A 15,742-nucleotide genomic window follows, 5' to 3' on the forward strand; every position below is an offset into this window, starting at 1 on the left:
TTGGAAAAGGGGTGTTCCATCAAGATGAAGAGGGACATCTTCCAGCACTTAGACCTAACTTACCTTGGTGAGATGTCCCTTATCCTGTACTTTTTTCCAGCTACTGAAATGAAAAGAGGCTACCGGCATGGAAAGACAGAAATAGCAAATACAGAAAGAGAAAAAACAAAGTCCAAATGAAAGGGAGCAGAAGTAGTATGCCAAACATACCTTGGAAAACTATGAGAAGCCAAAGTCAGTCTAAGAAAATGTTTTTATGAGAAGTTTTGAAAAATTAGCCTTCAGCAAAACACAGGAGCTAAATAGAGCATTGAATAAAAAGAATGAGGTGTCTACAAAAGGTAAGAAAAGGGATAGCAAAAATGAGCAAAAAGCTCATTCCACTACATATTTTATGTGTTTGCTGTTAAATATCCACTATTAAATATTTACGTATATAACATCAGGCCCACCAGCTTGCCTGTACACATAGCTTTATGCACTGTAAAGTTACGGTGATGTAGTTTACCATGCATTTAAGTATTTTGAAAAAAATATTCTGTAAATAAATACAGTGAGTTCAGAGAGACTGTTTGGGATTGAAAAAGTTAACTGGAAGGTCATTTTTTTCACACTTTGGTGAAACACTGGCACAACAGGACAATTGATTTCCCTAAATTTGTTCAGTGTTCAGCATAGCTGGGAGAAGAACCTGTTCCATAATGTAAGATATAGTTCCACAGTGTTCAAATAATTATCCCTGATCCTTGCAATGGAGCTGATTTATTTCCAAGAAACACAGTCTCTGGTGCTGCACGCAACTACGCGGTAGACTGATCAAGATCCACTGTGTTTTAAAAACCCCGCTGCAGTTAGCTTCTTTCCTCTCATACCGGAAATAGAAACTCAGCCCTCTGTTAGAAAACCTTGCGCTTTCCAGCCTGAATGTGCATGCACAATGCAGACCACCAGTTCTTTTCTTGAGCTTAAACAGTTCTTTTTCTCTCTGCGATGTTTTTTTTTCTAGGCTGGAATTAGCTCTCTTCTGAGCCTCGTTTGGTAAATTAGTAATCTTTGTCTCCTTTTGCACAGCAGGCTCTCCATTCCCCTAATCTCACTAGCTGCCCTTCCTGTACAGTCTCCAGGCTTAATTTTGTCCTGCGTAAGAGTCGCCAGGACTATGTGACATACAAAGGTCTGGCAAGACCTAACCTGGAACACAGTAACATCAACACTTCCGGAGCTTGAAAAGAGAAAGACTAAGTGGGTGCCCTCACTCTCTGCACTCAGCACTCACACTTTTGAATGAAAACTCATTGCTATTGCTCCCGTAAATGAGATGCTTTAGAAAACCCCAGTCTTATCTCAAGCACTGAATGTATTTGCTCAACTGCCTTTGCCTTGAAATATTAAAACAGTGAAAGAGTGTTGGTACGCAGAACTCTTTTTGAAATGTGAGTCAGACCTCCACTCAAAAACATGATACAGCAAATGCAGTTTATCAGTCACAAAAGACCAGTAATTGTTTTGAAGAAACTAATGCAACTGCAGCTGCATAAAACTAAGGAAACGCAGAGAGGAATGGGGATGTCGGGGGCGATGTGTACCAGAAGACGATTAGGAGCAGCAACAAAGTATTTTCTCAGTGCCAGAAGCCCTGGGAAAGTGCGCCTAACATGAAGACCTGTGTCAGTGCCAAGACGGGCAGGTGCGCGTGAGCTATCCGAGTGCAGATGTTGAAACTAGGGCAAGGACGGGAGAGAGGGAAGATAATCTTAATGCAGAACGTGGCTTGCAGTAATGTAGCAAAGCAACTTTAATCCGTAAACACAGCGGTATTCTCACATAATAAGGGTCCGGTATATAAGAGAGGACGAAATATGAAATAAATAATCTTGCTTCACTACACGCAAGGTTCGTGCCTTCAATCCCCATAGGGGTCTTGTTGCAAAGGACAAATTGATTTTCTTTCAGTATTTCACTAGTTTTAACTGGAGGAACACAATGGGAGAACACCCCACAGGTGGGAATTGGCCAGTCTGGGTGTCCTGAAAACTTGCAAAACAGAAGCAGTCAGGTACAACGGGAGTGCTACTGAGCATGCTCCTTTCACGCTGGTTAGGCCCCTTCTCCAAATTCTCAGCTCCCAGGAGGAAGGCCTAAAAAGAGGCAAGGGGCAGACCCTTCTGCAGATGTTTCAAAGTCCTCCTCAAGAGCCCCAGGGGAATAGGCCAGAGCATGACAAGGCATTCCTCAACTGCCTGCAAAGATACAACAGCAATACAACCCTCAATGAAATGCTTTCTGTCTTTGGAGATAAACAACAGGCAGACAGATTTTCCAACAGATGTCAAATTGAATGTTGATGGGAATAAATAGAGACTTTGGGCAAAAATGGAGATTGTAAACAGGCTTCAGCTTTATGACTAATACTATGAGGTTTACTTACCAGGCATTTACTGTTGTATAACACAGTGAATGCTGTACTTTGCCCTGACACTTAACATTCTTGTCAAAATTTTCAGGGACATCAGTAAGAACAGGCATCATTGCTATCACCGGCCCCTTAACTTTCTGCCCCTGGAGCTGCTGACCACATCTTTGGAAGAATAGCAAAGATGCAGTGATTAAAGACAAGGCTGAAATCATGGGTACTGCAGATGCAGAGCGCAACAAATCATTAGCCGTAATTATGTCAGGAAGAAAGCATGCTTGAAAGAAGGAAGATTGCTTGCACTAGTGATTTTGTATGATCAGTGCACCTCTTCATTCACCGTAAACAAAACAAAACTAAATTTACTAATGATGCAAAAGAACGCAGCTGTTGGTGATGGGCTATGTTTTTTTGATCAATGCTTCCTTTCATTTCAGTTAAAATTTTGAACGTGGCTGCTTAAAAATGATTCTCCTATAATTTTGTGATCGTTCAAGTGCTTTAGGTTCTTTTTTTCCAAAGGACAGCTGTGTCGTTATCTTCTCGACTAATGTGTAGTAATGATAGTTCTCAGGTCTGAAACATAAGCTACTAAAGTGTGTCAGAAAGGAGATCAATTAGCATGACGTGATTTCTGACAAACACTTGTCCGTGGGTTTATGATTATGTCTTAACAGCTGGCAGTTTGAAAGGCTGGAAGTGTCTGAAGTGTGCTACTTTGACTGATAGTCAGACCAGTAACAAGGCAACAAGTTCATTTTGGACATTATACACCAGAATAAAGTATGCATACAGTCACACTGGACTTCTCTGGTTGTGTATTTCACACTTTTCTGTTGTTGACTTGGTTGCCTGTGTTCTGCAATCTGCTCAGCGATTTGTGCATAGTCATGACAAATTTACTACATACTACATAAATATGTTTATGTCTATATATATTAATAATCAAACATATAGCTATACAGACATTCAAATGATAAAGTCAACTCTTTTTCTTATGGAACTTTAAAAATATTTTCCAATTTAAAAAATACGTCGAAGGCCTTTCAGGGAAAAATACTTCAGCCGAAATACAAGTCTTCTGCTCAGTCCAGCAGACACTGGTTTATATTCTATGATCTGTGGTTTACAAAAGAAATGACTGTAATCTGCTAATTGAAACAAAATTTGGATGAATCTTACTTTCTACAGGTAGAATGGCCTAAATGTTTGGAGACTTTTGGACTAATGGGTGTTCACATTTGTAGATCTCCCCGAATGTTAGTAGCAAATGCGCAAGATGAAAGACATTGTTTTGTTTAGTTATCACAGTTTGTTTGGGGGTTGTTTTGTTTTTTAAGTAAATGCATTAAAATATGGAGCTTCTGGGAGAGCAAAACCACTCATAAATTTGGATCAAAATTCAATTAATAGAAGAGCTTGTATCAAAAAAGGATTTTTTTATATCAAAATATCAAACCATATTTTGGTTATTGAGTGAAATGTTTTAAATCAAACATGACACTGAAAAGATGCATTTTAATTTGTATGTAGTATCTTTAAACTATACTCAAATTAATAAAATAAAGGTTGTCTAAAACAAAAAAAATATTATTTTTCTTTTAAACGAACGTAGTTCTATCCAAAAATTCCCCCTCTTGTGGCTCTTTAAACAGCTGGAAATCTTACCCTTCAAAAACAGGGCCTGGGGTCTTTAAAAAATAAGAAAAGATAAATTAAAATGTATTTGAAGCCTCTGTATTTCTTTCCTTCATACATACTCCCACTCTGTATTAGTGCCTATACTGTAAAACATATTTCCACTGAAATGGAAAATATATCTTGTCTAGCTTAAAAACTTAAGTCCATGTTCTTGATGTTGTTTGTATGCCTTTTTAAGATATAGCTTTTTGGCTGCAGCAAAGGAGAACACTCTGTGCTGAGAATCTGTTGCTATGTCTGTACAGTCAGGCTTCTTCACAACGTAACTAAAGATTATCCTTAAAATAAGACTACTGCTAATGAACTGTCCCCTTTACTAGCTTTCCTCCTGAAACTAAGGAAAAATACATGGCAAATATCCATCCTTGCAGGCAGATACATGTAAGTGTAAACATCCCCAATGTAAAAAAAAAAGGTCTTAATTATTTTAGAAGTGTGCAGAGCCAGTAATTTGGCACATCCTCCTGAAACGTAACATTATACAGATAACACTGCACTGGATGGCAGGATTTCCGAAGACTCCATCCAGTTCACAGCTTTACCAACCCAGACAGACAGCCACTATCACTACGTAACAATGCTTAAATGAAATGCGTAAGCATCTCAAAACCACAGCAGATTAATCCTTACTACACAGTTGTGGGAACTAGTAATTCTTACAGATGGGGAGTCAAAGCACAGAGGACCTGACTTGCCCAGTCATCAAACACTCATGCTCCAAGGTCTCAGTTGGTAGGGGCTGTGCTCTGAGCAGCATTACAAGAAAATCAAATATTATAAAAAAGAGCATTGGAGGTTTATTCTTTGAGTTCTGTGCGCTTCATGTGACCATTTGCAACTACAAAAGCAGACAGAGGCAACTTCTAAGCCTCCAAATTCTTCACAGCAGAGGGGATGCATGAATTGAGTACTTTGGATTATGCCCAAGGAGAACAGGCAGGAAAATGGCAGATGAAATGCCCCAGTGACAAACGCAGTGCAATGCTGACAGAAAGAAAGTTGAGACACTCAGATGCACTAGTGATTCTTCAGTGAACTGTAGCCACTCAATAAACCAGCTTCAAAGAGCAGCCTGTCACCAGAACTAAGATGTGTGCAAGGAACAGGATAAAAGGCAACAGGCCAGTCAGGATGTTCTTGTATACATGGAGGAGAAGATACTCCTCTGAAATACTTGTGGCTTTGCCACCATATATTTAAAAAATGAGGGGGGAGATAGAAAGAAGAGCTTCATTCAGTGAAATACAATTCAAGAGAGTTGAGGTCTGGGAAGATTTTGTACCAAAAGAAACTAAAGTGAGCTTGATAATTCAGGAGTTAGAGAGAGGGAGATGTTCAAAGTTAAAATGAATGGCGTTTTTATGCATACAATAATTCACACTGATTTAAGAGGAGCTGGTCCTCTCTTCTTACAAGAGATGACTGTGATGAAAAATATATCATGGAAGAATTTACAGCCATCTCCTGAGCTAGAAGGTCACGTTACTATTCTAGTAGAAAGAGTTATCATTCAGACTGAATTTAGGTTTGGCTTATGTATTAATATTATTGCCCTTCCATTTAGAGACAGAGACTAACCACTAAGAAGCACTTGTTCTCCACTTCTTTTCATTAGGATAAAACTTAATTGCTAGCCTTCGACATCAGCTGCTTCTGCATATTTCTGCAGAAAATGCTGCATTCAGGGTTTCTCCACTGGGAAGGCAAATACAGGGGATACCCAGGATCACAACAATCTAATCCTCCAGCTGCTTGCCAGTGTCCCCAGCATAGCAGGTAGCACATGCCAGCTGTGCTGCTGCATCTGAGCCATGTCACAGCATCCCACTGGTCAGAAAAGAACTTTAATAAATAATGGCAGCACAAAAGGTGTGATGGGAGGGCAGCACCAAAGCAGTCCATTTGGTTCAAATGCTTGTCAAACTGTAAGCTAATATCCCCTCAGACAATGTGACGCATGCTTTGGCCCAAGCGTAGAGCTCAGAGCGCCTGCTTGTGCAGATTTCTGTCAGCGGGAACTCACAGTCTGGAGGCTGTCACTGGAACGAATCAGGCCCACTAGGCTTTCAGAGAGGCACACATTGAGTGTTTCTGTGACGTGACAGAGCTTGCAGCAGAACCTGTATAAGAGCTCCACAGCTCTTACCTGCACAACGAGTGGTCAAAAGGACACTCTCATCCTCTAATCTTTCAGAAGGTGAAGAGCAAAGGACGACGAATGAGTGGTTCCTCTTCCATTCAGGCCCATTTTCAACAGCCAGCTAGGGACCAAATATTCAGCTGTTGTAAGCTAGTGCGTCCCTTCCAGCATTAGAGACTGTACGAATTTAAATGAGTTGAGCCCTTCTGTATCTGCCAAGTCTTTTAGGGCGGTCTCAGGCCTCCCTTCCAGGTAAGAAACAAACATTTTATGTTCTTTGTTACCTCTGTACTAACAGTACTGAGCCTTTATACAGCTTTCACAGCGGTAAAGTGTGGGGAACATGTAAGTAGTGCATAGCACTGTTCAGTACCATGACTTTCACAAGCTGGGCGATGACTGGGACACTTCTGTGGCCTTTTAGTGATGACTTTTGGAGGTAGGGCACAAAATAAAATACCACTGTAAGTGAGAATATCTTTGCTGGGGTCAATAAACTATTGTTGGCTACCAGCACAAGCTCTAGGAGGCATGACAGAGCAATTGTGATTTTGAGTTCTTGGCAAAGGTTGTTCAAAAGAAAATAAGTCACAAAACAGAGCTGGAAGTGTTTTTGGCCTGGTAGCATCTAGAGAGGTCAGCAGCAAAAAAACAGTTAATAACTCAAAATAGCAGCAAACAGCAAATGGCAGGCATGATCATTGTTTTGCATAGCACTTTGAGGCACCCAGACAGAATCTTCCATAGCAGGATTGCTTCTTTTAGAGTATTTTCCCTTATGTTATAACCCAGAGCATCAAAATAATGGTTTAAAACAGCTGTGAAGAAGAGGTGAAGGGAATAAGCTTTTTAGGTTAGTAATTAGGAAAAAGCTTTCCAATAATAAGGATATGGAAATCCTGGTGGAGGTTGCATGAGTAGGGTGTGAAATCTCCAGTGTTAGGTGTTTCTAAGAATGAGTTAGATAAGCATCTGTCAGTAGTGAAGCAGTTATAATGACCTCATCTTTGGTCACACAGCCTGACGCAGTGCAGCCCTATATTCCCTGTGATCCAGTAGAAATTTGCATGCTGTTTTGTAAACTGAGTGTTGAAGGACTTTTCCAACATTAATATTAGTGTTTTTCTTCCTCTAAAAGATATGAAAGTGCATTTCAACTGTACTCTACAAGCATCTGAGAAAGGAAAAAAAAGTCATGTCCACATTATGTATTGTACAAGTGTGCAGAGGCTCTGAAATGCCATTTGATGTCAGATTCGCTTGCACTTGCTTTTTGTCAAACCAGTTTGTGATATTAGTACTACTTTGCAAAGATCACATTGTTCCCCTCTTTTCCCATCCGGTCCCATGCACACAGACCTGTCTCTCTGTCAAGGTTAAATTAAAGCAGCTGGAAAGACAAGCCCCAGTCCTCAGCACAAGCTGGTCAGATAGGTGCTGTAGTAATTTATGGGCATATCAGTCTTCCAGACAGTGTAGCAACATTGTTAGAGGCTATGCTTCTGCCTTCAGGAATCCAAGCCCCTGAGACCAGTGGGAAAGTCTGGAGCAAGGAAGACTTGGCCTTGGTGGAAGAGGATCGGGTTACGGAACATTTAAACTGGACATACACAAGTCCACGGGACCTGATGGGATGCATCCACAAGTGCTGATGGAGCTAGCCAATGTCACTGTGAGGCCACTCTCCATTATCTTTGAAAGGTCATGGCAACTGGGGGAGGTTCCTGAGGCTTGGAAAAAGCAAATGTCACTCCTGTCTTCAGGAAGTGCAAGGAGGATCTGAGGAACTACGGGCTGGTCAGCCTCACCTTGATGTCTGGGAAGGTAATGGTGCACATAATCCTGGAAATCAGGACAAGAGACAAAGGGCACAAATTAAAACATAGGAAATTCCAAATAAACATAAGGAAGATCTTTTTTACTGTGGGGGTGGTCAGATACTGGAACAGGTTGCCCAGAGATGCTGTGGAGTTTCCATCCTTGCAGATATTCAAAATCCCACTGGGTACGGTTCTGAGTAAACTGTTCTAGCTTACTCTGCTTTAAGCAGGGGGTTGGACTAGACGATTTCTAGAGGTCCCTTCCAACCTCAGATATTCTGTGTGACTGTGTATGCTGGTCCAGGAGCTATAATAATAGTTGGTGCTTTAGCTAATGCCCTGTGCACAGATATAGACTGTACAGCTATTTATCAGTGGGTCCTGAGGCTATCCTGACCCAGTCCTACTTTTGTTCAGTGCCAGAAAATCCTGTACACTTTTTGCCACATGGCAAATTCCCATTCTGGAAGTGAACTTAAACTGCTTCTGCTCCTTTCAAATCCTGCAGCATCCACGTACACATATCAGGACGAGAAAATGCTGTACCATTACGGAGTTTAAACACAAATTCTTCTCTTGCTGATACAAGGCCAACTCCATTTAAACTACTACTAATATAAGAAAAATTGACTTGATATTGTCAAAGTGCTTTGGGAGGAGCAAAGTATAAAAATCCAATTCAAGGTGCATTAAAACACAAGCAGTAGTGGGTGGCCTACATTCCCACAGCTCCCAGGCAGTATTGCTCTAGCACACTCAGCACCTATTTAAGGAATCAGTGCCACAGGGAAGCGTGGACGTGCTCAGCTGGGGTGGGAAGTGGCTGACAGCAGGGAGTTCTCAGTGGGTGTAAATAATTCCTTTGTGTTCACGATGGCCCTGGTGAATAAAGGCTGACTGGCTAACAGCATGCCTGTACTCTGTCTCATCTTGAACATACTAAATATGCAGCTCCCTGCTACACAGATGAGACTACAGTACTCCCAATCTCGTCTATAAAAACTCTCTTTTCCTAACCTCCTTATGTTGGTATCAAGCATGCTGCAGTCCTCATAACTGCACCACTAACATGTGCTTGTCACTGATGTTTTAACCCCCTTATTATCTAACTCCATTCAAAGTAATACAGAGGTTCGTAAGTTGTCAGGGAGAGAAGAGACATGAGGGGGGAGGGAGAGAGAGACGAGGGAGGGAGAGAGAGACGAGGGAGAAGGCTTTTTTTTTTCTCCCAAAGAACTCTTATTACCGAGAACAGAAAGAAGTTTCCTTTAACTGTACCAAACCTGGCCCAAAATGGAATAGGCAGTATTTATACACATTTCCTTTCTTTATGCCTCATCCATCCTGATCTTTAGCTATTTCTTTGAGTCTATCAAACATCATACCGTATGGTATTCTGCGTAATACCAAGATACAGCCAAGTTTTTCAAAATGTGTAGTAGGACAAAATGAAATGTCCCAAATACTCCACTAGTAAGAGTTAAATAAGATACCATACTCACCACTTGCCAATCAGTCTGGTGAAAACAACTTGTCACAAATGCTTTGCCAGAACTGATACATGCCTGAGTGTGATAAAACCCAGTAACTCTTAACACAAATATTATTGTGTAATGCTTATTACCACTGCTAATCACACTGCAATGCACTTACACTGAGCCGTACTAGCGCATGTGAACCAAGCCCTGAAGAAGCCTGCACAGCCAGGACAAACAACTAAAGGATAGGAACAGCTGGAGGGCGAAACACCAAAACAGTAATAAAAAGCCAGGCAAAAGCAGTGGGTTTAAAAGAAGGATGGAAATATACACATATGCACAGGGAGACCTTACTTAACCTTGGAAAAGATGACACAAAATCAGTAATGAAAGAACAGACAATAGCTGCACTCATGACAGGACAAGCGATACAAAACCCCTTCTTCCTTAGGTACTAGAAAGAAAAACATAGCAAAAATTCTACCTGGGAATAGAAGAGGGGATTCTGGGGAAGCCTAGATATTGTAGGTAGGTGATATTTTGATATCCTTGTCCTGTGACATTATTCACCTCATCTTTCTGAAGCCCTGGACTTCTTCACAAATAACTTACAAAGTAAGCTGGCACCACTTCTCTCTTTTAAAGCATCTCCCTTCAAATCAGCTAGTTACCACAGTTCCTGGGTGAAAGCAGAACAACAAGCTTAACGTTTATGTATTATTTCAAGGCCATTCTTAACTTTGCATATGATTGAGAACTTGAAAGTACAAATACCTGCTCAAAACAGAAAGCTACTGACAAAAATTACTGCTTCGCATAATTTAGTCATCTCACCTAGTTACAATCCAATAGATATCTTGTGTTTTACATCTTTAAATGTACCATTTTTAAATTGTATTAGCTTACTAGTTCTGGCCAAGCACAGATGCGCTTGCTAGATGAATTCTAAAGTCAAAGACAGCATCAGTTCATACCTGAGATGTTGTTACTACCTAAAATTGACTTCATGTTGCCCTAACTATATAATTTACCCAATTTCTGTCCAATGAGCTAAAATAGCCAGCAGTTCCACAGATTATACAATAATCAGTAATTCAGCAACTGTTAGGAAAGCTCTTAACAGAACCACAAGTTCTTCGGTGCTAATTTATGATGATATATAATTAATTACAAGACTATTAAGTAACAGAATTTAAGTGAATGACATAGTGAACGATAATTCTGAAGATATAAAAGATTTCAAGTTTTAATTTGTTATTTATAAGCGTTACAACTAGAGCCACTGGGCACTGATTTCGTTAGTGATGCAAAGGCCTCTTCAGCAGGAAGAAGTTTATACTATGAGGGCTGATAATATTTGCAGGATCCAAGAAGGATCCAAACTTCTTCAAAAGACAAAAATTGACCAAGACCCATTCAGATTATTCATGATCAGATTTCATCAGAGTTCTAACAGGCAGAATAGGGACTCTGGAGAAAGGCTGGAGGTGAAGTCTATCACAACTGAAGGGAAACCTCAGTCCCAGCAGTTGAATCTCATGCACAAGGTCAGCTGGAGAAATTCAAATCTGGATCATAACTCCTTATCATTTAGATTCATTTTTACAAAGTACCATTCCAACATTAAACACATACATATACTGAATACATCTATTTTGGGCATGTGACAAAGCTAACCTAGCAACAACCTTTATACACTGGAAAGGCAGCACATACAGGGGTTCAGTTAGGGAGCCAGATGTACTCCTTATTAGTCTATTTTGTAGCAGCACATCCATGCCGACCGGGGGCGTGTTGAAGTAGCCAGTACCAAATGAAGAGCATTCCTTTTCAATTAACACTTATTTTAAGTGACTTTGCAGCACTTTGCAATGAGGATCATGCTAGGCAGTCATGGAAATGCTCTTGTGGACAAAGTATATAAGCAGCATACCACAGAAGAATGTTAAGAAGGTGTGCTTGTAATGTAACCTACGTTCTTTATCCCAAACCTCAATACTTACATATCAGTCACAGTGTGAGACAGTTTCAGTTGAGCACCCAGGCCTTTCCCTTCAGTGACAACTGAATAGCAACACACACAGAGCTGCCCATTATGGTTGAATACAATATTCTTTTTGTTATACAAACTGCCAAGTAGTGTGGTACATCTGCTTGTGGCCTGTGCAGAAAGCACCATTCCTGAACATTGCACTGAACAATTACTGCATTTTACCCTTGCCTTCTACTCTTTTCTTTGACTAGTCCACTTGATTCATAAAGTCCTGAAGGAAAATACTGTATTGTTTCTTGCTTTATTTGTATTGTTAATTGTTGTCCAGCTTTTTTGAAGTGACTGATTGGATACTGGATGATTGTTCCTGGAGTTCCTAGCAACATCTAGCTGGCAGATGTCTTAATCTTTCTGATTTTGGCAATGCAACTTTGGGCTTCCATTTCTGGCCTGCAGTTGCCTTTGTACAAGATACTCCTGGGTGACAGTGCAACATACATTGTTCAGTGAATCAAACTGAACCCAGTAGCGTGACTAGTTCTGGAGTAAAGTAGATTAGAAGCCAGCCAGGAAAAGGCAGACTCTGTTGGAAACTGCCATTTACTGAGAACTGAGACATGCTTTTCAAATTTAGATTTAAAGTGATAAAGAAATTGTGGCCATGCATAAATAAATAGTAGCAGGCTTTGTCCTCCAAGTCACTCAATGTAAGGAAAGAGAGACGCCAGGACAGAAACTCACTCGTGAGTCATGTACTGTGTCACAGACTGCTTCTTCAGCTACAAGATGGAGGCTGTGTCTGTGCTGCAGACAGCAGTACATTGCTAAGACACCCAGTGCAGGTAGTTGGCTGCTGAAAGCTGTGCAGATACGAAAGGAAGGAGCTCCACAGCCAAAGTCGTCCATTACTATACCTAGCAAGCTTCTTACCTTACGTGTATGCAGTATGGACACACACACACGCTTTCTTTTTAACTCGCTCCTTTTTTCGCCCACACCAGATCCTTTATTATTCGCTATTCCTTGCAGGTTAATAAAAAAAAACAGCACAAGAAGTAACACTTCTTTTTTAAGTAGGACCTTGACCCCACTGACATATCTGGGATAGAAGTAAATCCTTCAAGACACAAATGTTTTGTTGGTGCCAAAACAGATGGGAGATGCACAGACTACTGAAGTAGCAGCTGGAAAAGACAGCTGCTTCATTTAAAATAGGCAGCAGTTCTGCTTTTTTTTAAGGATTCTTGTTAGCAAACTGGAACTGAAATGGAGACTGCTCAGGATTTGGTGATGAATGTGCTAGTCTGCTGGCTGTGCAGCTGAGAAGAGCGCAGGCTGTTATTCACAGAGCCTCCCTCTTGAGACTAGCTCAGGAGTAAAGTTTGTGTAAGATTTTGAATAAGAAAATGAGCAGTAAAAGCTGCTATCAACATATCAAATGATGAGGCAAATTAAAAGCAAAGCCTATGTCCACAGGAAACTAATCAACCTGTATTTTTCTCAGTTTCATGTCGCAGATGACTAAGTGGAAAAATATTCTGAGATGAGCCCCTCTGGCTGGTATTATTACCACCGACCTCCCATCCAGGTGCCTGATCTCCAGGATGTATCTCCTATTTGATCATCAGCAACTGAGAAAGGATGTCTTTCCATCCATGTGTACAAACATTTTTCAGGCTGGAAAATTACAAGAAGAAATGTACCTGTGGTTTGCTTTCTTCTTCCAGCTTGAAGGGAAACAGCTCCTGATTCCAGAATAAGAAACCTTAGCTAGCTTGCTTCTGCAACAAGGAACTGTAGACAGAATTTCAAAAACATAAAATCTACAGAAAAGAGAAAAAGATCTGGAAGAAGAAAGATGATAAAAACACTTTACAAAACAAAGGAAGTACAGAAAAAAAGCATGTACAGAGCTAGAAAGGTGGTGAGAAAAAGACAGGAGAAAAGGATACAAGAATTACAAAGAAAGGACATCAGAGAAGGAAGTAAGGCTTTATTTATTCATTTCTTTGTATTACTTACGCATTTTAGTCAGTCAGTTAGGAAGTGGGACACCACTGCACTCAGAACAATATATCCATATATACACACTCAAAAGCCAGTTGCCTGCTCTAAAATGCCTTCAATCCATGTAACTGTCCTTGCTGAGGAATTAGTTAAGATATGGCATACAGACAGAGTCTTTTAGTCTGTTACTATTTTGGTGGCCAGAGCTACTACTTCCTTTGCCTGTACAGCTGTTAAAAAATGGATCCCCAAGCTGGTTAGCAGGCCAATGTTACTTCAGTAAAAATAAAGAAATTAAACAGACATTAAATAAAAAGAATAGTCTTGATAATTGGTGGCAAGTGTCCTCTCACATCCACTTAGGAAGAAGAACAAGATCTTCTGTGGTTTCTTCTTGAGTCTTTCTGCAAATAAGAAAGGGGATAATGGCAGGAGTTAATTCAGGATTTTGGGAATACAAGAAGTGCAGGAGAGGTCATGTGGAACATGGTATAAGGGAAAAATTGGAGAGACTGGAAAAAGAATGGAGAGGAAGAGGAGGAAGGGCTTGCTAAGTTTTTAACAGTATCATGAACAACATTCACATCTTACATCATCTTTACCAGGAAAAAGCACTCTTCTGCAGAGAGTACAATTGTTAGCCCTGTACGCGGCCAACATTTCTTCTTTCATCCTTGTGCACCACACACTGCGCTTACATGGATGTGCCCGTTATCTGTGACACATCAAGCTCCACAACTTCTCTTATCAGTACACTGGCCGTGTGAATAACTATGGATTTTAACCTTCTTAATAATGAAGAAATCACTAGTTTATAATCATGCAGAACTGGAAAGAGTTGTTCAGAATTTTGATAAGTTTTGTACGTAATTTTCACACAAAGGTTTAGCTGTGTGAGGGTAATGGGAATCACAGAAGAGAAGTTTTCCTCATGTTCAGATGGAACTTGCTGGGTTTCAGTTTGTGCCCGTTGCCTCTTGTCCTGTCACTGGGCACCACGGAGAAGAGGCTGGCCTCATCCTCTCGACACCCTCCCTTCACATACTTGTACACATTGATGAGATCGCCTCTCAGTCTTCTCTTCTCCAGGCTAAACAGGCCCAGCTCTCATAGGCCCTTTTGTCATAGGAGAGATGCTCCAGTCCCCTAACCATCTTTGCAGCCCTCGCTGGACTCTCTCCAGTAGTGCCATGTCTCTCTTGGACTGGGGAGCCCAGAACTGGACACAGTACTCCAGGTGAGGCCTCACCAGGGCTGAGGAGAGGGGGAGAGAACCACCTCCCTCCACCTGCTCGCAACACTCTGCCTAATGCACCCCAGGATACCACTGGCCTTCTTGGCCACAAGGGCACATTACTGGCTCATGCTTAACTTGTTGTCCAGGACTCCCAGGTCCTTCTCTGCAGAGCTACTTTCCAGCAGGTCAGCCCCCAGCCTGTCCTGGTGCCTGGGGTTATTCCTCCCTAGGTGCAGGACCCTGCACTTGCCTGTGTTGAACTTCAGGAGGGTCCTCTCCACCCAACTGTCCAGCCTGTCCAGGTCCCTCTGGTGTGTCAGCCACTCCTCCCAGTTTAGCATCATCAGCAAACTTGCTGAGGGTGCACTCTGTCCCTTCATCCAGGTCCTCGAGGAAGACATTGAACAAGATTGGACCCAGGACTGACTCCTGGGGGACACCACTAGCTACAGGCCTCCAACTAGACTCTGCGCCACTGACCACAACCCTCTGAGCTCGGCCATCCAGCCAGTTCTCAAGCCACCTCACCGGCCACTCATCCAACCCACGCTTCCTGAGTTCACCTAGGAGGATGGGATGGGAGACAGTGTCAAAAGCCTTGCTGAAGTCCAGGCAGACAACATCCACTGCTCTGCCCTCATCTACCCAGCCAGTCATTCCATCAGAGAAGGCTATCAGATTGGTCAAGCATGATTTCCCTTGGGTAAATCCGTGCTGACTCCTCCTGATCATCTTCTTGTCGTCCACATGCTTAGTGATGACCTCCAGGAGGAGCTGTTCCCTCACCTTTCCAGGGATGGAGGGGAGGCTGACAGGCCTGTAGTTTCCTGGCTCCTCCTTCTTGCCCTTTTGGAAGACTGGAGTGACACTGGCTTTCTTCCAGTCCTCGGGCACCTCTCCTGTTCACCATGACCTTTCAAAGGCGATGGAGAGTGACCTAGCAAAAGCGCAAG

The sequence above is a fragment of the Struthio camelus genome, chromosome 10 (genome assembly GCF_040807025.1).
Source record: "Struthio camelus isolate bStrCam1 chromosome 10, bStrCam1.hap1, whole genome shotgun sequence".
NCBI classification, from domain to species: Eukaryota; Metazoa; Chordata; class Aves; order Struthioniformes; family Struthionidae; genus Struthio; species Struthio camelus.